This window comes from Emydura macquarii, unplaced genomic scaffold (assembly GCF_026122565.2).
Source record: "Emydura macquarii macquarii isolate MOO-44397 ecotype Brisbane River unplaced genomic scaffold, CSIRO-AGI_Emac_v2 contig_2205, whole genome shotgun sequence".
Taxonomy (NCBI): domain Eukaryota; kingdom Metazoa; phylum Chordata; order Testudines; family Chelidae; genus Emydura; species Emydura macquarii.
Genome location: NW_027132342.1, coordinates 28,694,762 through 28,720,128, shown reverse-complemented (window position 1 = coordinate 28,720,128; position 25,367 = coordinate 28,694,762). Strand labels below are relative to the sequence as shown.

General features: G+C 40.2%; 1 long non-coding RNA gene across 1 annotated transcript; it reads left to right on the top strand.

Annotated features, from left to right (window-relative positions):
- Positions 1 to 24,498, top strand: LOC137160532 (uncharacterized). The gene is made up of 3 exons (XR_010921907.1): positions 1 to 77; positions 3,271 to 3,420; positions 24,367 to 24,498. It is a non-coding gene; the product is annotated as an uncharacterized lncRNA (long non-coding RNA).
- The last annotated feature ends 869 nt before the right edge of the window (positions 24,499 to 25,367 follow it).

Sequence of the window (25,367 nt, the reverse complement as noted above, 5' to 3'; positions counted from 1 at the left end):
GGAAAACTGTTTTGCCATGGGATCAGCAAAGAGGAAGACAGCTCCAAGCCCTGCCACTCCTGAGACTTAGGAGCCAGGTATAAACTGGGGGTTACTACAAGGAGAGGCTACAGGAGACCCTAACCCAGATCAAAGATACTAGAGCCAACACTTCAAAGGGATAGCCATGAGACTGCCTAAGAGACTGATGATCTTTGTTTTTTTCTTTTACTCTGATTCTCCCTCTCTGAAAGGAGGGAGAGAGAAAAGATCTGGTTGTTTTGTTTGGAGAATATCTTGTATGCCACAAGTAGGGGAAGGATTGTATGAGCAGTCCAAATCGTGCCCTGGTGGGGACCTAAGGGGGCCCTCATCCACCACATGGGCCCTAAATGAATATCTAAGAGCGGTCACTGTAGTCTGTATTTGCCTTACGCATCTACAGATTTGAAAAAAGATAAATGATGACAGACAGACAAGAAATCTGAAACTGGATTTTCAGCCCCCTCTTGTAGTAGATTTCAGCAATAACATTGTGAGCACTCAGTATTCTATTTTTCAAGAGACCATCTTAAGTGAGGAGTGGTGTAATACAAAGTTATTCTTTTTTCCCCACCTCTAACTGTCATGAACATTTCCATGAAGCTCTGCCCTGCATCTTTGAAGAGGGGATTGGCTGGCAATCCATTAGCAGCAGTCCATAAAGACTAACATAAGGCTTATCTCAGATGCAAGTGATATGAGCCTTCTTCACTTTCAAGAACACAATTAGCAGTTGTGTGTAGATATTTGGGGGTGTAGAAGGAGAGATGATGAGTTAATACATTACCTGAAATGTTTATTTTCTTCTGTTGCTAAAAGCTCATGGCATTTCTCAGTGCCACAGAAGTCTGTGGTTTTTTTTATTTCAGTAAGAGAAAGAAGAACAGGGAGAGGCTGATAATAAATTATTTGAATTAATTCTGTTTTCATGGTAGAAATGCTCATTCAGATTAAATAGGGGAATCCATGGTGAAATATCACCTCAGTTATTACCTGCAAGGTTCTGCTGTGACAATCAAGAGGGGGAGAAAAGAAAAAGCCCAAACAAACTGACAACCCAATGCAATTGCATGAATAGTAAGAACAGAAGTCGGTTCAGTTGTAAACAGGAGTTTTACTTGAATTCCAAGAATACTGATCATTCAGAATATGCCTCTATTGACATTCAAAAAGGCAAAACTTTTGCTTTCATATAGTATTTTCTAGGAGCTATAACACAAAGCCCTCCAAATATAATAATTTAATTTCATAAGCCTCTGAATGAGACTGTTTTCAGTTCCAGGTTATACTGTAAAGCAGGGGTCCCCAAACTATGGCCCGCAGGCTGCATCTGGTCCACTTACACATTTTGACCCCCCCACTGAGGCCCTGCCCCTTCCCCCCACCTCTCTCCCATGTGACAGGAGTCCAGTGTCCTGGCCTGGAGCCACTCCCAGCCCCAAGCAGCTCTGTGCAATGGCCACTCCCCCTCACGGGCCTTGCCCCTTCCCTTTACCCCATCCCATGTGACGTGGGCCCTGCACCCTGGCCAGGAGCCACCCCCGGCCCCAAGCAGTGCTGTGAGGTGGCTGCTCCCCCCTCCCAACTCCGCCCCTTTCCCCCTCTCCCACATGATGTGGGCCCAGCACCCTGTGCAGGAGGAGTCACTCCAGCCCACTATAAGAGCAAAACTTAGTGATGTGACCCTGGTAGCTGAAAGTTCGGGGACCCCTTCTATAAAGGATCATCCATATAGCCCCACCAATCTGTTTTGATTGAATAATTAACAACAGTAGTAACCAATGATACTTAATACTAATATCTTCCAATCATTGGCCCAGCTGGCCACCCATTTAAGAGCTAAATGTGTCAAGGAAGCCTTTATTCTCTTTTGCTTCATGTAACAAACTTTCACAGAAGGTAATCCCTTAGCTATAACATTTTTCATTTACCCTAAGATTCAGCTTTGTGAATGTTCTCCTACTGAGAGTTTATCTGGGATACCAGAGCAAATGGATAGAGCTCAAGCTTACATACCATGAAGAGAAGCTACTAGGGCCAGAGAATCCATAGTGACATTAGATGAAGACACCGGTACCTGGATACAGATCCATCCCTTGGTATTTATCTTGAGAGCCAGCTATAGATCAGTTGCTATTATAAACCAGAGCTGTCAGTAACATTGCTAGTCCACAGGGTTCCAGTAGTCCAAATGACCAGAAAACTGGACAAAACAGACAAGAGACTGAAGTAGGTACCAGTGATTAGTTATTAGAGACAGTGAGTCCAGAAAGGATGGACACTCAAACATCATTCTTCTGTCTAGATCACGAGTGAAACTATTTGGGATAACCATAGAGTCAACAACTGAGAAACAGTGGCCACAGGACTTTTGCAATCAAAGGCCTTTCCATCAGCATGTAGGGCTTTTCCTTCCTGTGGAGAAGCCCAACAAAGTACCCTTCACAAATACTAGGGATTCTAGAACTATTATTGAAATTGTATTGGTTTTTTTTCCCCACACTCACACACATACCTTTCCTAGCCCTCTCACCCCACCGCAACCAACCAACCTCCCCCATGATACGTATATTAACATAACACATATTTTATCTCCCCACTGATCATACCAGGGAGTAAAATGCTAACTGGCTCATAGTCATCCACTCAGACAAAATATTCATGGAAATATTGGGGAGTGCCATTCTTATGTGGAGGGGAATGCTGTGAGGCCTTAAAAGAATGATGCACTGGTGTTTATGTACACAGAATTATATTACATTAATGTCCTGTTTACTCTTAAACTTAGTTCTGGTGTCCTGAAACCTGTAAGCACAAGGCGAAATTGTACCATTGGGGAGCTTTAATTGTAGTACTTGTCTAATAGACCTGCAGCTCCACGCTGTCCAGTAGGTGTTAGTAGTAAGACTACAAGAAAAGGAAAGAAATATCAGAGGCAACTGGAGTGGGTATCAACAGAGAAGGTGGGATCACTAGCGAGGGTGTTTCATATAAGTAGGATCTCCAGAATAACTCCCCTGGTAAAACTGTCAGCAAAGTTAGTGATGCCATTACTAGCACATTTCAGATTGAACTGGTGTTGTTAAAGAGCTCTGAAGAGAGAGAATAGCCTTGGCCTAGGAAAGCACCCAAAGCAGCAAATAACTCCCCCCTTCAAAATTGTAGGGAAAGTGGGAAGCATATAGATGACTGGCTGGCTGTAAAACCTGTTATAATTTGGTTTTAATAAAATACTCCCATCTCTTGCAGTTAGGGTTGTCACCTCCAAGGTACAAAAAACCAGGATATCCAGGATGATACTGAGCCCATAAAACTGGACAGCTGGCAGTGTCTACTGACCCCTTTGCAAATTTCTTGGGACAGCTACCTAAAAAACGGGACGACCCTAGGAAAACCTGGGTAAGTGGCAACTCCTCTGGCACTGGTGGCAGCCAGAACTTCATCCCACTGTTCACTTCTTAACTGTACTGGTAGCTGCATATGAGGCTTCCCCTGAGCTTGTTACATGCAGATTTTACTTCAGCTTCTGAAATCAGCTCACTGTTTAATGCACTTTAACTCCCAAGCTGAGGTGCACTCTGGGTTCCGGGTTCCAGAGAAGCCTGAGAATTCAGTTAAATATAGATGAATTCCGCTGTACTGGGGCACAAACAAGATAGGAGGTCACACTTAAAGGGGGCAGGAGATACCCATCAAGCCTCCGCCAGGCCAGTACTTGTGGCCAGAGGGTGAGTGTGTCATCCAGTTTCTCCATGAAGACATGAACCAAAGCAGTGTTGGGGACTCTTTCAGCCACTTCTGGAAGAATCTGTAAGAAGATAAGGAAAAATTGGGGGTACGTTGGACAGGGAGTCATGGGAGTGTGGCTAATGCAGAGTCACCCTAGCTTAATTTAGAATAACGTGCTGTTTTGTGTGTTTATCTGGATTGGACACAGCATTGGAATCTCTTGAGGTTCCCCCTTCGTTAGTGAGTTGTTTTGTTTTCTATTGTTAGTTTGATTTGCAGTGGAATACTTGAACACACCCAAAGAAAACAGAGCTGGGTATTTCAATTCACTTTTCTCCAGCAACCTGTGAGAATAGCAGGCGTGTCAGAGAGTGGGGGCCAGATGCAGAAAACCTGGTGCAGAGAGGTGTAAATCACACCTCCTTGTCCCAGCCAAACCTACCGCACAAGAAGGGATCCATCCCTTCTTATCTAAGCTTATGTTATCTAAGCTGCCCTTGGTGGGCTTTCTGCCAAGAGATTGGTTTTAGTTCATTCACAGCACTGTACGAGCTTCTTCAGAAGGAGCCTTGACCAGGGGCACTGAATCAGTGTACTCCCGGCCATGCTGGCAACACACCCCTTTCCAGCCACAGTGCTCATTTTGAGCTTGAGCTCCCCTCCCACCAGAAAAAATGAGGTCAAGGTGCTTTAGCTCTGCAGCATCCTCATCCCCTGGTGGATAGTCAGTGATTAGGGGCCTCCATCAGTGTTTGTGCTAGCAGAAGACCTGGATGAATACAGCCCAGTCTGCATAAGGGTGAAAACACATACTATAAAACTTACTGCATGCACCTGTGCATAAAGCAAATAGAGAAGCAAATGACAGTATGTAACCTTGACAAATGAACCTTAGCATGTACATCTTGAGCTGAATTGCTTATGACACTTGAATTGTCAAAGTGCCTGATTGTGTGTGGCATAGGCAAGGGGAAGGACGAATAAGCTTGCTGATCTGTGTCCAAACCCATGGCAAGGTGTATATGGAAATGTTTAAAACTCAGCTAGCTGAGAATATCATAATGAAGAGCCTAGCAATGTTGTTTCTAGTATTCTCTGGGCAGAAGTTGATGTGAACTGACAAGCACTGTTTTTCCCTGCAAAGGCTGAAGGCTGCAGTAATGTTAGTCAGCTTAAATGGGCCCTCCACCATTTGTTTGCATCACTCCTAGGTCTTGCTGAAAGTGCACTGGGACAAAAGTGAACTGGTATTTATCTTTAACAAAAATTATGCTGATGAAATATTAAAGATGAGACATTGCCCTCCAAAATCAGGCAATTCAGAGAGAGTACCCACGACAGCCTTAATTTAACCCCCTTGTGGAGCTGAATGATTTAGAGATTTTTGGAAGTTGGAAGACAGCTCTTAGGTTATCCAAACTCGCCTGTCCACAAATGCAAGAAGTTATGATGACAGGGTCTTTCATGACATGGTCACATAATTCTGGGGAATGTGACATACTGTGGTCACTTTATACGTATGAAATAACTATGGAGGTATTGAAAAAGCTCATACATTAATTAATTGGGGTAAATTAACAGGTGATAAAGGTAATTTGACATATAGCAGAAGGGCCTCCCAGAAACAGAGTAATAACAGACATACCACTATCTGTGCAATAGTCTACAGTAATGGCCAAACACATTACAGGCTAAATCCTGCCCTTACTCAGGCAAAACTCCTAAGGAGCAATTAACTCCAATGAAAGCCATCTCAAGGCTTCCAGCCTCACAGGACTGAGGGAACACAGAGGGGCTATGCAAGCCATGCCTTATGCCAACTTGTTTGAAGCAGGTGGAGAGTTGAGAGCAGGCTGGGACTGAGCCAGAGGACTGCTCGTAGGATCTTTGACTATGCTGATCCACTAGTGCAAAGCTCTTGCATAGATGACATAGCCAAGGACAATGTCTAGAACAGTATCTATGGGAAGGCTGAGATACAGTCCCAGAACCTGCCCATGGGTTGTGGGAGTGTAGTTCATCCTCACAATTTATGGGCAGTTTGGGGGCTGAAACTCAGGTTCTCCAGGGATGCTATGTCATCCATTGGTCTCATCTATGCAGAGGATGCTATTTCAGGCAACACTGCTCATCCACACATTCTGTGCAAGGGATTTGGGCACCTAGATGAGCAGTCACAGATTCTATGCTACTCCCAGGTATTGAGAATGATTAAAGAGATTGAAAATATCTAAAGCTGCACTCTGGCTAAATAGGACGAGAAGGATACAAGCTAAAGTTATTCAATGACCCGGAACTTCCTATTAAAACCCAGTTGTATCATAATGGAAAGGTCTTTAGAATTTCTCAGAGTGTCTAGATTCAGCTTGGCAGGAGTGATGGAGAGTTTTGGATTGTCTTTTTCACTTATTTCATCACTTTTACCGTAAATGATCCATAGACATATTACCGACCGTTTTAGTTTTAGTGTCTTGCCTGAGAAACAAAACGTGCTATGAACAGGGATGTAATATGACGTTCATAGATTTAAAGCCCAGAAGGGAGCATTGTGATCATCTACTCACACCTCTGATATAACACAGGCCTTAGAACTTCCTCCAAATAACTCCTAGAGCAGATCTTTTAGAAAAAACCCCAGTCTTGATTTAAAAATGGTAAGTGAAGGAGCATCCACCATGACCCATGATAAATTGTTCCAATGGTTAATTACTCTCAACATTAACAATTTTTGCTTTATTTCAAATCTGAATTTGTCTAGCTTCAACTTCTAGCCATTGGATTGTGTTATACCTTTTACTCTGCTAGATTGAAGAGCCCCCTGTTGAATATTTGTTCTCCATGTAGGTACTTATAGATTGTAAACAAGTCACTCCTTAACCTTTTCTCTGGTAAATTAAACAAATTGAGCTCCTTGAGTCTATAACTATATGGTATGGTTTTCTAATACTTGAATCATTCTTGTGGTTCTTCTCTGAATCCTCTCCAATTTATTAACATCCTCCTTGTATTGTGGACACCAGCACTGGACACAGCAGTGGTTGCACCAGTGCCAAATACTGAGGTAAAAGAACCTCTTTACTCCTACTTGAGATTCTCCTGTTTATGCATCCCAGAATCACATTAGCCTTTTTGGCCACAGCTCTGCACTGACCTCATGTTCATCAGATTATTCACCATGACCCCCAAATCTTTTTCAAAGTCACTGCTTCCCAGGTTAGAGTTCTCCATCCTTTAAATATGGCCTTTATTTTTGGTTCCTAGATGTATAAACATTTACATGTAGCCATATAAAAAAACACATTGCTTATTTGCCCCCAATTTACCAAGCAATCCAGATTGCTCTATATCAGTGCCCGATCTTCTTCATTATTTACAACTCCCCTAATTTTTGTGTCATCTGCAAACTTTATCAGTGATAATTTTATGTTTTCTTCCTTGTCATTAATAAAAATGTTAAATACCAGAGGCCAACACCCCATCCTGCAGGACCCATCAGAGAGACACCTTTTGATGATGATTCGCCAATTACAGTGACATTTGCAGACCTATCTGTTAACCAGCTTTTAATCCACTTAATATGTGACGTGTTCATTTTATATCTTTCTAGGTTTTTTTAATCAAAATATTACCAAGTCAAACACTTTACAGAAGTGTAAGTATATTACATCAACACTATTACCCTTATCAGTTAAATTTGTAATCTCAAATAAAAGGGCCAAGCTTGATGTGCATAGTCCAGAAACTCAAATGCACTCTGTCAGTGTAGTTTTCTGCCCTTCCAGTTTCATTGATCTTGATAAAATAATCATTTTAATTATCTTAGAGCTTATCTTCCATCTGAATTTTATTATCCACTACTGCATACAAAACCCCACATTCACACATGCAGAATAAGTTACTGTGTATGCAAATAAGAGATTGGAACCATGTATGCAATTACATATTTTATGCATGCAAATCTGGAGCTTTATACATACAAATAGATGCACTCACAAGATGCACTCACAGTTACAGTTTAAAAAGTAATTTCAATATGTTGTCTTATTTTTTATTTTTGTGACCCAATCTCTATAGAAAGCAAAAGAAATGAACAATTATTGAGTAAATTAGGAGGGGGGAAATTAAGGGCCTGTTTCACCACTTCATTCTTCCAGTTTTACACCTGTGTAACTTCACTGATTTAAATGGAATTATACCAGCATAATACTGCAGTAATGAATCTGTGAAACAAGCTCTATGGATGAAATCCTGGCCCCATTGAAGTCAATGGTAAAACTCCAGTTTACTTCAATGGAGCTGGGATTTCACTCAGTCTCTTTTGATGAGCAGAGATTCATCCAGCCAGACATGGTAAAATATTTATGATTTACTTTGACTGTAATTTCTTTTGCTATTTCTGCCTGATATTGCTTGGTAGACTTATTGTTTCCAGGATTCACATCCTGACCCAGTTACTATTAGCTTTAGTGAGCAATGAATGGATCAAGCCTGAAATTATCTGGAATGTCCTTCCTCCATCCCACTCCAAAGGAATTGTTTTGCCTACAAATGTTGCCTTTGTAATTGGTTTGTTTGTCATTGTTGAAACTGGTCTGTTACTTGAAATTAAATGGCTGATTTCCCCCCATTTATGTATGGTGGAACAATTCAATCTGTGTGTTCAGGCTCAGCTGAAAAAAAGAAAAAGATTAACTTCAATCCGGTGACATTACGTTCATCGAGATTCAATTTTTTTTAAACTAATTAGATTGCAGAAACTTACATTAATATGCATACTCAAATTTAGCATTGTATTTAACATTGCTTCATAATACTAATGTACAAAAATAAAGCAGCGTATCGCACATGAAACAAATGTCTCTCTACCATGGAATACAAGACATTTATATATATAATCCAATATAAAGTTTTAAAAAATCTGAATTATTCATTAAAAAAGTCATAGGAAAAATTAACACAATCCTTCTGTTCCAATCACATAAATATGTTAGGTTTCCCACAAGGAATTAAAGAAAAATGCCCTATTTTGTGGATTACACATACTTAAAGGGACACCATACATTTGAAATCTAATTTCAAATTATTAATTAACAGTAGTTTCAGGTTGCTTCTGAAACCACCTGCCCATTTTGTGATCCAAAAAAGTCACATTTTCCTATTTTAAAATGTTTTTATATCCCCTGTTGCTATGTGAAAGACCCACATAGACAGGAGAAACAGAACTTCTAGCTACAGAGGAAAATGGAATCTGGGTCTGTATGACTGTCCATTGCGTCTGATGATAACATCACAGCATCTTGCGTGTTCTTCTGTGGCTGTATAGTCCATTCTCCAAAGGGGAAGCTCACGGACAGATATCACACAAGTGTGTGCAGGTTCCCACGGAAGCCTGACATGATGTTTGGCCCTATTTTCAGTCTGTTTTTTGCATCTGTCTTCCTCAAAGTGTTGACAACTTTTACTGATAGTTGCTCTCCATTCAGGGCTGGCCTTGGCTGAGTCTTTGAAGTTATCAATATTTATGCTGCATAAATTACAATCCTGCTTCAGGGAGTGTTTGAAGCAGATACATTGATTGCCCTTCCTGGGTTTTCCGAGTTTCAGCTCACCATGGAGGACTTTTTGGGGAGTCTAACATCCCTCATTCTGATAACATGACCTGTCCATTTAAGTTGAGCTTTGATAATCATTGCCTCAATGCTGGTTGTCTTTGCTCTTTCAAGGCTGTTAATGTTTTACAATTTGTCTTGCCAGTGGACCTTCAGAATAGAGCAAAGAGAGCACACGTGAAAACTGAATGAATCTGAGTATGTACAATGTGCCAATGCATAGAGTAAAGAAACTGAAAATCAGAGAACCATTTTTTTGGGTCCATTGTCCTCTACTTCTAGGAGTCTTGGATGTTATTTGTGACAATAATTAAAACAAAACTCTGATGAAAACATTGAAATGGTTGCTTTAAGAGGTTCTAATTTATCTCTTTTCCACTGTGCATTTAAGATTATAAAATAAGTTTCCAGCTCTCAGGAAACAACATGCCACTGCCAGCCACTTAAGCCATAAGATATCATATGCATCTTCACAATACCCAGAATTCCATAAAATAACATAAATTTCCTCTGTTAATTCACACACCATCAATTCATCAGTTATATGAACTGATCATTATACCGAATCTTTGACTGTTCTCCATTCATTGGGATTTGTTTACTGATTATCAAAAATGTCTTGGTCTGGTCATGGGTGTAACCTCCACCCTCAGCAACCTCTTAATAGACTGCCCTTTATCATCCTTTCCTCCCTTGTCCTCCTCTTTCAGTTACTATTCTTCCCTTATCTGCATCACTCCCTGTTCTTCCTTGTCATTCCCTTGTTCTTCACATATACTTAATGTTCTGGAAATGTATCAGACTGAGAACCTTGATCTTGCACTGCCACAGCCACTTGACTAATGTATTCTCATCCAGTTAAAGGGTGAAATCCTGGAAACCTTGAAGTTAATGGAATTTTTGGTTTTGACGTCAGTGTGACCAGGATTTCATCCACAGACAGCTAAGGAAAGGTAAGTGTACAGGGAACCTAGAAAGTTGTTAGAAAGACCTCAAGATAGAGAATGGTGGCCCACTGAAAAATGAGAGAGACAAAATGACAGAACAAGGGATGGATGGTAAATGAAGCTAAAGAAAAAAGAATCAGAAAATGAAACAAGGTCATTATTATAAAGAATATTGCTATCTTCTCAGTTCTTCAGAACAACCTTTTCTCCCCTGGGAAGGAAAACATCTGCAATAGATACTTACAAGGAAAAAATATCTCTTTAAAAGATTACTTGGATATTGCAAAAACAAATAAATACTGAAGAAATGGACAACCATGGATTTTATTAAATTCTTACTCTTTTATTGCAGAAGTTTTAATTATGGAATGCTTAGTCTACTTTGAGAAATTATAAAAGTGGTAGGTATTGCCGATTTAGGAGACAAAATTGCAGATTATGTTTAACAGTTATTTATGGGACAATCATCAACTTGAAAATAATTTATTTCTGAAAAATCTGTATGTACTATAGTTACAAATAACACATTTGATCTGAAATGGGTTGCCCATCCTTAGTGTTACATCATGCTTTTGCTTCTCTATCAAGCAATATCTCTTCATAGCAATGTCCCTTTAAGTTGTCATTCACATCTTGGGGATATTACATGAGGGGCTTTTGATATTCATTGCTACCTGTATTCCTGTCATTAAAAGCCATGTATCTTATACTCCTCTCACTTATATTCATTTTGCATGACCATAATTCCAGACTTTAATGGAGTTCCAATGAAGATGACTTCGGCAATATTACCCCTTATTTGCATAGGTTTAAGTGAGGGCACAATCAAGCCTAATAAATTCAGACCTATTTAACGTGCAATTCTGAGGACAAACTGTTCACAGTGAAATAAATTTAAAGCAAAAATATCACCTGACCAGATATCATGGTGAGCAAACTGATGAAAGGCACATGACGTACACCATAAATAATGGGAACATTTCTGATTTCCTTTTAAAATACTTTCCAAAGTTGATCATTGCCATGGTTCTTTTAACATAAACTATTTACATTGCAGGACAAAGTCCACATTATTATGGATGGGCAGGTGTTTTCCCCAACAGCTTGGTCCCATCTGCAGCATGGTGCTATATAATACTTGTCAAATGAATATAATGTTTGATTAGTTTAGAATTCCATTCTTCTTTCTAACAATGTTCTAGTACTTTTTAAAGTTTAAGCTTAACTTTTGATGGGTGAAATTTGTTCCTATGAAGACAGAGTGCAAGGCCTATCTACTACATAAATCCCACTTAAGATCTGTTAAAAGGGCTTATGTGAGATTTAGGCCTTTTGCTGGCCCTCTGCACAAGGGTGAATTCCACTGTAAGTGAATGTTTTAAAGGTACAGGTATTCTGACATTGATCATCCCCAGTAACATAAAAAGGGCATTCATTTGTTGGGGCAGAAAGATGGAAGACTCTGTCCACAAGTGCAGTGCTCTTGGATGAATGTAAAAATAGGATTTATCCTCGCTTACCTTTTATGGAAAGGTATGGTTAGGCTCAGAAGGACCTTTTGTTTAGGAACATGTTCTTTGTTTCAAATTGAAAAGGAAAAAATCCTGACACAAATCTGGCTATAATTTGTTCATAAAATAAAACGAACCATATAACATTTCCATTTGGGCTGCTCTGCAGCAGGAATGATGTATGCTACTAAACACTACAGAAGCTGATGCTGGAGGCAGGATTGGAAAATCCTCTTTCATTCTCCAGCTATGGTCACAGGCGACTAGACACACACAACCGTTATTCTGAAAATTCTCTTCCTCTTTCAGTAGCAATCAGGCTGTCAACCATCTGCTAGTATTAATGGCAACTCCTGACCAATTCTGCACAGCAACAGTGAAAGGAATTGACCCTAAATAAGGGTAAACCCTTTGTATGGCAGTTATGGCAGTCATTGTTATAGTTTAGACAGCAAGATGGCATCAGTCATGTATTAAGCGCAGCATTTATCTCCAAATGCATAGGAATGAGTGAAAGATAAATCAATATAGATTATTTGTCTACTTACAATAGGTGCATTTAAAAAGTCCATTCCAGCCCTAGAGATTTTCATTAAAGTGGAAAATCCTTATTTTAAATATAAGGAATATCTCTTAAAATATTTCTAAAAGTGGAATGAACTTTATAAGAGCACCCACTCTGTGTGACCCTATCTCTGTAATTTATGGTCATTTTAGGTTCTTGCAGGAATCTGTCTAAACTTCAAAATTCACATCTGAATCAAATTTTCCCAAAGAGAGAGTGTCAGGGTGTTCAGAACTGTGGTTTTGATTCAGACCCCTCTCTTTTAACCTGTGTTCCCATAAAGCCCTTTTCTTTCATAGTGACTCCTGACAAGACATGAAGAAAGCATTCATGTGATAATTGTAATTGATTGAGTGCTATTATTTAATCTAGTATATTTTTCATTCTGTTTCCACCGATCTGAGTTAAGCCCTTTGCTGGAGTCTGAAGTGGTCTTGGCCGTCGAAAATATTACAAATGCATTTCCAATAGGCACAGTAAATTATACAGATGTAGAGTAGTATCTTAGAGCTTGTCTACACAGTGCGGTAATGTGCTGCACAGTGGAGAGATTTCTACAGCACACTAATGTGTTGTGCATTAATTGTTTGGGGTAGATCCTGCTGGGGCACACTACGGGTTCCCTAGAGCACTTTAATATTGTACTGTTTCAAACAGCTCTACTTTAAAGCACACCTGCAGAGTCTACGCAGACCAATGAATGCACAACACGATAGCGCACGTCAGAAATCACACCCCTGGAGAGTGTGTTACCTCACCATGAAGATAAGCCTTTATTCTGTGGTACTCCCTTTGAAATCAGTTGGACTATTTACAGCATAAGGCTCTAACCCTTCATTGGAAACTCCTTGGGTGTACTACTGCTCAATGTAAAGATGGCTGACTCCTTCTTTCTGTGTGCACTGAGCTTCACTGAAGCCAATGGGGCTCTGCATAGGCGCGGGAAGCAGCTAGCAGGACCGGGACCTCAGACTGTAAGCTCTTCAAAGCAGGGGCCTGTCTCATGTGTTTTCTGTGAAATACATAACATCTCTGAGCACTTCAAAGTGAACAGACTCTGCTGCAGGGTGTCGGTGCGAGCACTGTGGCTCAGTAAGGCGCTAGGTGTCTGGTATCATGCCGGGGGTAACACACCCTCAGAAGCCAGGAGTACTCCATGAACTAGGCCTTTCAGATGCTAGCCCTTGGTGGGGTCCCAAAAACACTCACACACTTAGGCAACACAGAAGATTTCTTTATTGGGGCTGACAGAAACAAGAGGCAAACACCCTAGGCACAGGTTCTTTAAAGTTACAAACAAAAGATTTCAGCAGGTCTCAACCAAGCCCCTAAGTGTAGTCCAGGGGTACGGCAGTGGGGTTGCTTAGGACTAGAGACACTTACACCAGACCTCCCCTTTTCCTAGAGAGAGTCATGCTCTAGTCTGCTGATCCCTTGGGCAGAGCGTTGTCCTTTAGTCCATCACCTTCAGTCTCATTCCGGCCTGTTAACAAAGTCCCCCATTTGCAGGCTGCTCATGGCTATCCACCAGCTGTAGCTACTGCTGTCCCTTTGGCCAGCAACAAGCTGCTTGCCAGCCTGGCTTTCTGCCCTTTAGTCCTCGCTCCTAAGCCTCTGCTCCTGGACTACTGCATCCAACCTATTGCTCCCACTCACCTGTGGGCTCTGGCTACCCCCCTAAGCCAGGTCTGTTCTAACCACTGGCAGTATTTCCCTTTTCTGTACTGGAGGGATAATGGAGCCCTCTGCTTGCTGCTTGAATGTTGCACTAGGGGTTATCACAGCCCAGCAGTCTTGTTACCATAACAATTAAGTGTCTGGGTTAAAAAATGCATATTCAGAACTAGGTGAATATTAAAATGCATAACAAATCCAATGAAAATATTGGGCTTCTTGTTTTAAGGTTATGACAATAATGGAACATTAATGTTAATACAGAGCCATTTCTATTCACATTTCCCTCCAGACTCAAGTCTGGAAAGAGGCCTGTTTATATGCAGCACCACCAAATGTTTTACCTTGACATATTAATGCAGAATAAATCCAATGGCATATGTGTACTTTCTTAATTAAAGAACTGGATTAGACTCAACTCTTTCTTTGCACAAAGGATTTGGGCCATCAGACTTCCTGAAGAGAAATGTTAATTGAACTAAGAATTCCTTTTCGGTTAGTTTGTTCTTTAGCTTTTAGTGTCAATCCCCAGGTCAGTACTTAAACAATGGTGGAAATTTTTAAAACTTCAAACATTTAATCAAATATGCTCGCATCTAAACAATTTCTTTTCCTGAAGTAGCACATGAAATGAAACTCCTTCTGACACTCCTTTCATATTCGTTAGCTCTCACACTTCAGCCTTGTTACTGAGCTGAGCAAAATACTATTGCTGCCAAGAATTTGGATTAAAAGGTGTATTTACTTTTTAACAATGGAAAATATTAGAACATTCTTCAACTTCATGCTTCTGGGCTCCTCTAATGCTTTAGAACTGGTTGAACCTGAGCTCAAGTGTTGAGTCTGAAAATGAAATGAATGACAAAAGATGTTCAAACACCTCATATTTGTGCCTCATTATTTAGTGTCATTGAAATTATTCACATTGACATGCAATTTCCAATTGTAACCTACTTTTTTCAGTTACTCATAACCATTCCTTTTGAGCTGAAATTTTCCAAACTCAACCTCAACCCAGAGGCCTTTAAAAAAAAATATCAGCAAAATGAATTCCATTATTTTTTAGTTGTCTGTCTACAAAAGAAATGCTCTTTTCATATTTGTTCCAACTAGAAACTATCTAAATGATGGTTGAAATCAATTATGTTCAAACTCGAGTTATTTTACAAGTTTCTCTATGACCTAATGCGTGAACAAAACAAGGTTGAATGAAATTGGTTCAGTAGTTTTGAAGTTATGAGCACTGAACGCTTTCAGGCTTTCTCAGCATTGGCAGATATTTCTGTTAGGTTTCTTTGCTCAGCCCACAGCTTAGAACATACTTGTACTTGTAAAGCAGACATTGCTTGTTCATTTTCCTGCTCACTCTATAGTAGTTTTGAATGTTGAGGTCCCTGAAGCACCTAAGTTTCATCTAAACAGACAAAGACTTCAAATGTCCAGCAAACCTTACGAAAACTTTAGGAACCTGGGAGCATTGTAATGATGCTGGAGAAGGAGAAGGAGGAGAAAAGAGCCTGTTTAGATGTTGTGAGATCTAACTAGATGTTTGTGAAGAAATGTATACATTCAAAATAGAATTGCAGCCAGGTGGTAGGCATGGGAAATAGAACTCAGGAGCTGTGGCTTCCCAAAGCTGTGTTATATTGTCACTTCTGCTAATGACAACCTTTAATAATATTTAGCAGCAAATCCACCTACAACCCCAGAAGGTCTCTTTACAGGTGCTGTTCTGCTACAGAGATGAGGCAGGTTATGGAGGTGTTCCTCAAGGTTTACCGAGGGTAGGAGGGGATGGGTCACAAGAGGACTTGGAGAAAAGCACCTTCCCTGGCCAGACACTTGGAGCTGAATTTGACCGTTGTATAGCATATTAAAATAAATCTCACAATACCTTAATGAAGCAGGTTAATAGCATCATTTCCATCTTTCCTAAGCCTCCTTAACTGGAAATGAAAGAAAATGAATAGAGCAGGACAATATTCATTCTCAGAACTGTCAGGCCTGTGCTGTTGATGTTGTTGGATTACAACAGACTAAAAATTACTCTAATTCCTGCCAGTGTTCACCTATGTGCTTTGCTAATCCTTAACAGTGAAAATTCTGGCACTTATACTATTCCTATGAAGTCATGCTCATTCTTCTGCCTTCAAAGTAAATGACATACCATACCCATGATGCACACTGTTATTTTAGTTTAAAAGGTATTGCCACTTGAGATCTTCCTAACTCTATCAATGTAATAAATTCAATATAAATCATTTTGTGCATCTTGAATGAGTACTTCTAATGATGTACATAAAGAGCTATTTCAAGGGACATTTTCCTGAATGTGCATGCTGGTAAATTACTTTAAATTAGTCTGGAAGTAATTCAGACTGTGGTTGCACTTAAAAACCAAGAAATGCTAGCAGGGTGCCCATTCAAAGATGCACCAGTACTCTCCCTGGGCTCCATTAAATCCCTCAGTACACCTGAACATTGTGGAGAATGCTGCAGTAAACTAAATATTGGTTGGTACAGTGTTCCACCTCATTGAGTATCTGCTTGGAATCCAAATGAGTGAAATGTGATCAGAAAAGCAGCCAGAATGTTTGTCCTTAGAGTATTCAAGAAAAAAATCACTATTGAGAATGAGCTAGTAGAGAATGTGCCTTTTTTATTTATTTATTTTTTTTGCTACAAAACTGAATCATATTGTTCCTAATCATATAGCACCTTTCCTCACTCATGATGAGTTTTCGTCATGAATTAAAATGGTCCACCTAATTTACAATGCTATCTGTGAAAGTTGAATTTTTTCATATATTCAGCTTCCTTGCATTCTTTGAGAGGGGAAAAGAAATACCTATTTACTTTAGACTATAGCATTATACTGGACGAGTCTCTAGAGCAGTGTCAGGGTCTCTTGAATTATCTTTTTTTTCTTTATAATGAAAACAATTCTAGTTTCTGCTCACAATGTCATTCCAGCAGAGGCTTATTATTAAGACATTGGTTCAGGAATAATATAAAAGAAAGGTTGGAAGCCAAGCCTCTGTCAATAAGCCAAAGAAACACTTTTGACTAGTCATTTCATGGAGATAACAAGCAAAACTTCCTCCCAGGCCATCAGCTCTCGTTGCCAACGAAACATAAGTTATTGTTGTTAAATAGCTGAATAAAAATGACATTCATCTGGTCCCTTAAATAAAGCTCAAATGAGTGAATGGGAATGGTCCTGTTTTTCCTTCCAGTTCCTATTCCTCTAGTTTACATAGTATACATAGATTCTGTTCTGGACTGAGTTTATTTTCGGAATCCTGTGTTACACAGCTGCTACCTGAATTTATTGCTTCATTATACTTTTGCTTTCCTAATTGCCATTAATGTGACTGTATGCACAGCTCTGATTCAGGAATGCTTTGGCTCCATCAACTTGGGATCCTGACTGGAGACCAGGCCAGGTTTCTCACTCTGCTGCTGCTGAGTGAAACCCAAACTATCTATATCTTACCCAACTTATAGCACACCAAAGAAAATAATCAAAGATGACCCCATCCCATTTCTAATTATGGGCTGAACACAGCAATGCACAAATCAGAAGGTTTTTCATCAGACACATACACTTTTAAAATTAAGCTTCTCTTTCATCATTTTTGTTTTTTTAAAAAAGCAAGATATTCCTGGAAATTAAATAGGGCCCAGAACAATAGTTATGATACGTAATACTGAGAAAAGCTTAAGAGTTTCCCCGTTTATAGAATTGACACCATCACCTTAACAGCCACGTTATGTAGGTCAACTTTGCTAAGGACCAAAACAATAATGCACGTTTTTCACTTAAAGCTTTGCTTATTTAAAAATAATCAGCTCATCCTTTTCTCCCCCTTCAAAGGTACTCCTCATTGTCTGAAATTCTTACTGATCATATTTTCAGAGATCTCATAAGGAAAAAGTTTTACAGAGAAATGGCCTTGTGCAGGTGAACACAAGTCTCAGTATATCAGCACCTGCTTTGGGAAGGTTAACTGCTTTCTTATGCTCAACATAGGTGAGTTAGAGAAAGAGGGAAGCTATAAAACATATTAGGGACCTGATCCAAAACCCACTGAAGTCAATGGAAAGCATCCTATTAACTATGGTGGGCTTTTGGATCAACCTCTAATTCTGAGGATTACTTAGAAGCAACCTACACTTTATTGCAATAGAGGTCAAACTCAATTTAGAAATGGTCTGTAAGTGACACCAACTACATTATTGTATAGCTGACCTACAGTGTTTTGTTTTCTAAGTTACCTTGGTGTCTACCATGTCCTTTGGATCCAGGTGATACTGTGGATTAATCCACAAGCTTTTCATACCTGAAATCTCATGTTTGGTTTTGACTTGGCTTACAAATGAAAATGAGTGATCATTTTATTCCAGTGCACAGTCTACATTTATCTTCGTTTGAAAATTATCCATTATAAAATGTATCATGGTTGACAGACTTTTCATCAGGAAAGTTTGAAGACTTCACCAGACTCTTTGGAGACAGGTTTGAGTTACATTGCTGGAGCCACATGGAGATGTGTGGAAGCTTATATGGTTTCTGCCAGTACCTTAGTGTAGCCAATCCTGTCATCACTCACATTCTACAACACCATTTAGAGACAACATTTGCCATCACTTGAGCATGCGTAAGCAAAAAAAAAAAAAAAATAGGACACTAAAGTCACGCTCCTAAATCCATATTTAAGCTCCCAAATAAATGTCCCAAAAGTAGAGCTAAGTAGGAACTGGTTCTATTATCCTGGGGGAAGTTTTGAGATTTAGAAAACATTTTCTCTTCAGAATCTCTTTGAAAACTCAAATTTTCACAAACTGAAAAATGTAGGGAAAAATAGTTTGGGTGTGTAGAGAGTTTTGAAATGTTTCATTTAGATTTCAGTCTTTGTTATTTAAAAATACCTTTTTTTACTATAAATTAAATTTTGAAACAGAATAGTTTTGAACTGAAAAAATGGAACATTTCATCTAGAAAAAGTTAAAACAGGACATTTCAATATTTTGATTTTTTTCTCAATTTTCGCCCCAAAAGTTTTAGTTTCAGTGAATCAGTATTTTTAGACAGAAAAACATTTCATTGAAAAATTCCCAACAGGTTCTACCTAAGAACCCCAAGAGCTTGACTTCAGAGGGAGCACTTGGGTATTCAATGTTCTTGAACATCTGTTTTTGCTACACTTCCAAAATCCCTGGTCTTACTCCTCCCCTGCCCTCTTCTTATTTGGGATTCTAAATAATCTTTTTGCAGACTAATTTGAGGCAGTATACTTTTGAAAATCTTGCCCAGTGTTTTAAAGTTAATGGCTATGCCATGAGCACCACTAAGAGGAGACTTTGGGAGGGACAAAGTGATCTGGTTGTTAGAGCAAGGGTTTGATAGTCTGTGTTCTATTCCCAGCTCAGAACTGACTCATGGCCTTGAACAAGTCACCTAGCACCTCTGTGTCTCAGTTTCCTCATCTGTGAAATGCAGATGATCCTATTTACGCATATTTTTAAAATGCCTTGAAGTCCTTGAATAAGAAGCACTATATAAGACCAAAGTACTATGACAATTATTTGACCTTAATACATACTGACATATTAACTATAGTATTTAAACTGAAGTCTTGTTGTTACTTAAATAATAAACAAAATAAAATTACTAAGGTGTAGACCAAGATATTGCTCCAAGCTCCATATTAAGGGGGCATCTTGTAGCTGTATCGCCCCAAGAGAAGTCCAGGGAGGAAGTGGTCTCTAAGTGGTAGGCGCTGGAGAGTCATGGGCCACATGAATGGCTGCAGCCAGTTAAAATTTGTGGAACAGGAGGAAAGGAGCCTAAGCGTGGTTCCTGTAAATGCAATTTTAGGATTATAGGAGTGGGAAGAAGAGGGTGGGGGAGGAGTAACACAGGGACGATTGGAAGTGTAACAAAAACAGATAAAGAAAATTTCTGATCTGCTTCAAATGACCGTTCAGGCCTTATGATGATTTTCCAAATCAAAGTTTGATCTACATACATTACTTGTTACACTGTTATAAGATTTTTATAAAGCATGGATATGTAATAAGTTAGAAAAAGTAACTTCTGACTATTTGATTTAAGTTTACACTTACAGCTGCAAAATAACCAGCCAGCCAACCAACCAAAAAACCTTTGGTCCACACAAAAGACACACTTCTTCCATAATATAATTCTGCATGTTTAAGCCAGTGTTTAGCAAATATTTGATCTAAAGGAGACTGATCAATTTTGATCCCTTGGGGAGAAAAAAATATCTAAGCAGATGATCTGTGAGCCAAGTCTCAGTTCAGTGTAAACTGAAACGCTGAGATACCAAAAAGCCCAAAGAATCAGGATGATAATAGAAATGCCTGCTGAACCTCAACTATGGTGACACTAGTAGGTCCCATAGTAATTTGTCTAGTGTAATAATGATATATGATGGTAGAGTTTGATCTTTTGGTTATGAAAGACTTCTTCTGTTGCACTGAACAAACTAGTTTAGCCTGTACCCTCAGCATTTATTGGCACCCAGGGCAATTTATAACCTCAGACACTTAATGCTGACACTGATAATGACTTAATTTAATAACTATCAAAGCAGCTGTTTATAGGAACTAAAAATATCATATTTGCTGCCTCTGAAAGCATAAGTAACATGACATTCCTAGTTTTCTACTCTTGAGTTTTAAGCCAGGAATTAGCTATCTCTCATGAACAGTTTATAGTACAGAAGCCAGGGGTAATGAATCTCTGTAGTTTTATTGGAATTACCTGCTTCATAATTCAGAAGCATTCTTATATTTACAGAACTAATTGACAGAAGATGACTTGCTAGCATTAGCATCTGCAACATGATTTACCAAACTATAATGTATAGCCTGACAAAGCCCATTTTCATCCTTTTTGTTCAATTTAAACCTTATTCATTTCCTCAAAGCGGAGACTGGTTCATTATCTTTGATCTATTGTTAAATAAGTGACAAAAATGAAGGTGCTTGTACCCATTCGGTCTCATTAAATAAGTGAGGAGAATGAAATACAGGAGTAGGCATCCTCTGTTAGAAGGGCTTCTGAACTTAATTTAGGGTGTTCCGGTCAGATAGATCAAGAGTGCTGTAATCCAGCCTTGAAGACTACAGCTCCCATAATGCCTTGGGGAAGAAAGAGACTTCTACTTCCAGAGATGAGGGAGGCTTATTTTGGAGGCAGAGGGAGCATGTGAGAGGGGTTCCCTTTTCTGTGGAGAGCTGAGATTGTGTTGTGGATCGCCTGCGCAGGGGATGGAAGATTGCTTTGACGAACTTTGTCCAAGCCAGGAGCCGTTGCTGAAAAACTCAAACAGGGTCAGAACAGTAGTCCATCTAGTGCAATATCCTGTCTTCAGACAGTGGCCAGTGCTAGACACTTCAGAGGGAATGGGAAGAACAAGGTAATTATCGAATGATCCATCCCCTAATTTTCCAGTCCTAGCTTCCAGCAGTCAAAGGTTTAAGGACACACAGAGCATGGGGTTGTGTCCGTCACCATATTGGCTAATAGCCATTGATGAACATATCATCCATTAATTTATCTAATTCTTTTTTTAAACCCAGTTATACTTTTGGCTTTCACAACATCCCCTGGCAGCAAGGTCCACAGGTTGACTGCATTGTGTGAAGAAATACTTTCTTACATTTATTTTAAACCTGCTCACTATTAATTTCACTGGGTGACCCATGGTTCTTCAGTTGTGTAAAGGGGGTAAATAACTTTTTGTTATTCACTTTCTCCACACTATTCATAATTTTATACACCTCTATTATATCCCCCCTTAGTAGTCTCTTTCCTAAAATGAATAGTCCCAGTCTTATTAATCTCTCCTCATTTGGAAGTTGTACCACACCCCTGATAATTTTTGTTGTTCTTTTCTATACCATTTCCAATTCCAATATATCTTTTTTTGAGATGGGATAACCGGAACTGCACATGCTCAAGGTGTGGGCATACCATGAATTGATACAGTGCATTATGATATTTACTGTCTTATTATCTATCACTTTCCTAATGGTTCCTAACATTCTGTTTGCTCTTTTGACTGTTGCTGTTGCACATTGAATGGTTGTTTTCAGAAAGCCATCCACAATGACATCAAGATCACTTTCTTGAGTGGTAACAGCTAATTTAGTCCCCACCATTTTATATGGATAGTTGGGATTATGTTTTCCAATGTGCATTACTTTACATTTATCAATAATGAATTTTATCTGCCATTTTGTTGCCCAGTTACCCAGTTTTATGAGATCCCTTTGTAACACTTTGCAGTCAGCTTTGAACTTAAGGATCTCAAGTAATTTTGTATTGTCTGCCAACTTTGCCACCTCACTGTTTCCCCCATTTTCTGGATCATTTATGAATATGATGAACAGAACTGAGCTCTGCATAGATCTTAGGGGGACCCTGCTATTTACCTGTCTCCATTGTGAAAACTGACTCTTTATTCCTACCCCTTTGCAATGGGGTGTACAAGCCCCACACTGGTCTAGCCAGGATTAATCCCACTCTGTGGGCTGAGGAGGTCATGCCCCATCGGCTCTCCTGGACATGCTCCACCTGCAGCCCCAGTACAAAAGAGAACAGCCCAGCTAAGTTGAGGTGGACTGCTGAGGAGGGGGGCTGCAACTAGCAGGTTCCCGCCAAGAAGCTGCCAGAGCCCTAGACAGTGCAGGTTGAGAGCACCGCCATCAAGGCGGCCACCTCACTCTCCAAAGGAGGTTCAGAGGGAACAGAGTTGCTGGGAGCGGCAGCAGCTGACAATCCCAGAGACAAGCAGGAGCTACAGACTCCGTTGCCGGAGAAAGTGGTAGGAAGTAGCCCAGGGGACTTAAACTTTGCTACAGGGGGCAAAACAGAGAACCAGTCAGTGTGTTTCAGGAGGACCCCTCTGACTCGATGGCAAGTGCCTCTGCTGCTGCCAGAGCCCTGGGCTGGGGCTCGGAGGAGCAGGGAGGGCCTGAGCTCTGCCACCTTAGGTGCCACACACACGAAGGTGACGTTCCAGTCCCCCAACGTACAAGTAGGACACATTATTCCACAGAAAGGAACACTTCATTGACCCCGGCCATTAGGCCACACTACCCTGATTAAAAAGGCTGCTTTGTTGACTCTGACCGCTAGGCCATGTTGCCCTGACTGAAAGAACCGCTTTATTGATTCTGGCCACTAGCCTTGTTGCTTTGTGAACCAGGGCCACCCTATTGACTCTGGCCACTAGGCCATAGAGCCCAGCCTGCAAGGGCAGCCATATTGACTTAGGCCACCAGGCCAAACTGCCCTGAAATGCAGGATGGGAAGTTATACCCAACCGCGGGGTCACAGCACCCTCCCCCCCTTTAGGGGGGAACAGGGTGTACAAGGCTCGTGACACCTTTGTGTCTTATCTTCTAACTGGTTACTGATCCATGAGAGGACCTTCCCTCTTATCCCATGACTGTTTTCTTAAGAGCCTTTGGTGTGGGACCTTGGCTTTCTGAAAGTCCAAGTACACTATATCAACTGGATCACCCTTGTCCATTTGCTTGTTGAAATCCTCAATACATTCTAAAAGATTGGTGAGGCATGATTATCCTTTACAAAAGTTGTGTTGGCTCTTCCTCAACATATCATGTTTATCTATGTGTCTGATTATTACTACACTGGTACTGCAGTTAGGTTTACCCTCCTGTAATTGCCAGGATCATTCATGGATCCTTAATAAAAATTGGTGTCTGTTTCAGAGGCTGATTGTCTCTTGTCTATGTACCTCTCTGTCTCCCTTAGCTCCTCCAATTCAGTCTTTCTTGTCTCAAGAGCCCATTCTCAATCTCTGAGGGCCATGAATTGCCTGGACTAAATGCTCACATACAGCACCGGCCCACAAGACAGGTCATCATACATGCTACATGCAGTGCATTCAATGATAGCCCTCACTCCATTGCTGGACTTCTGCCTGCATTATTTTTACTTTTGCAGTGGGGTTGGGGTTTTTTGTGGGAGGGAGGTAGGATGGGGTTAATGACTTAAGTTTAGAGTAAGTTTATTAGGTATATAGGGGTCCCTCTATAAACTCCCTTGCAAACCTGTCTATTTCCAGAAACAATTTGAGCAATGTTAGAAATGGGCTGTATTTTGAATACTTAGCGTTCTCAGGCTCTTGCCCAGCTTGTCTGGTTGGGCATAAATATATAAAAAAAAGTATATGAAAGAAAGGCTATTTTTTACATAAATTAACTAATATACTCAATTTTTTAAATCTTATTTTCATATCTCATTTTAGGGATGGTGATTTTAACTACTGTATTGGACCAAAAGTCACTCAACTAGTTCCATACTAGGACCCCTAGTGTGTCAAAATTGGAAAAGAAAACCACGTTGGAGGCATTTAAAGTTACTTTATTGTAAGCAGTGAATTATAAAACTATGAACAAGTTAAAATAAGTTCCTAGATTCAAAAGCACACTACATAGCACTTGTTTTGGGGTATAACAATGCATTTATTCAAATGCATTTTAAAAAAAATACACACTCTACAGGTGTCGGAGGTCTAACTGACCCAATGTTTAGACAATGAAAATAGGTAGCAACAGCAACAATATAAAAAGTACGAACACAGCAAAGTGGCAATAAATGGCCTACTATTTTGTACAAATGGCGCTGATAGGTGGCATGTTCTGAACATAGGACGTTTTTACACGATGCACACTTTTATGTGTTTTTCCCTCTTGTTCTCCGGTACAGATGTAATATCTTCCCCATTTCTTAGGCTCTAGGTCAGTCCGCAGCACACTAGATGCTGATTCCCTAGAAGCTTCAGGCAAGGCTGCAAGGTTCCTTTCCTGCACCAGAGGTTTCACTATTTCTGTACCCAGGTCCCTGAGGGTATGTCTACAAAGCAACTAGACACCCACAGCTGGCCCATAACAGCCAACCCAGGCTCGCGGGGCTTAGACTGCGGGGCTGTTTCCCTGCTGTGTAGATGTCTGAGCTTGGATTGGAGCTCAGGCTCTAGGACCCTGTGAGATTGGAGGGTCCCAAAGTTTGCGCTCCAGCCTGAGCTTAGAAGTCCACACAACAGTGAAACAGCTCCGCAGCCAGAGCCCCTTGAGTCTGAGGGTATGTCTACACTGCGAAGTGAAGTCAATTTAATTTCAGTTGACACTCACCTGCCGAAATAATGAAGTTGGAGGCATGATCACAACACGCTCATTGCTTCGGGGGAGTGCATCCTCACCAGCCGCGCTTGTATCGATGGACAGAGCATTGCACTGTGGATAGCTA